Source organism: Apis dorsata, unplaced genomic scaffold (genome assembly GCF_000469605.1).
Source record: "Apis dorsata unplaced genomic scaffold, Apis dorsata 1.3 scaffold_468, whole genome shotgun sequence".
NCBI lineage: Eukaryota > Metazoa > Arthropoda > Insecta > Hymenoptera > Apidae > Apis > Apis dorsata.
The window spans coordinates 183,485-183,811 of record NW_006263707.1 but is presented as its reverse complement, the minus strand read 5'-3'; the positions used below and the strand labels follow the sequence as shown (position 1 = coordinate 183,811).

The window sequence follows — 327 nt, the reverse complement described above, 5'->3', positions numbered from 1 at the left end:
TATACACATTTTTACAATCCTTTAAGAATTCTTTTCAATCTTTGCTCGATTTGTTAGGAAAAAAGTTTACGATATAATCATAAATATCAGTTCAATTACTATACGAAATATTTCCTCTAAAATATACTTTATAAATCGTTTACTTTACAAATTTTTGCTAATTTTCTTCATAAACACGATATACACATTTTTACAATACTTTAAGAATTCTTTTCAATCATTGCTCGATTTAAGAAAAAGAAATTTCACGATATAATCGTAGATATCACCTATTATTTAATTACTATACAAAACATTTCTCTAAAATGTCTAAATCATTATGAATCG

General features: G+C 22.9%; 1 protein-coding gene across 1 annotated transcript in view; it reads left to right on the top strand.

The window, feature by feature from the left end:
• Positions 1-327, top strand: part of LOC102673614 (CD151 antigen-like) — a 69,423-nt gene that overhangs the window by 48,816 nt on the left and 20,280 nt on the right.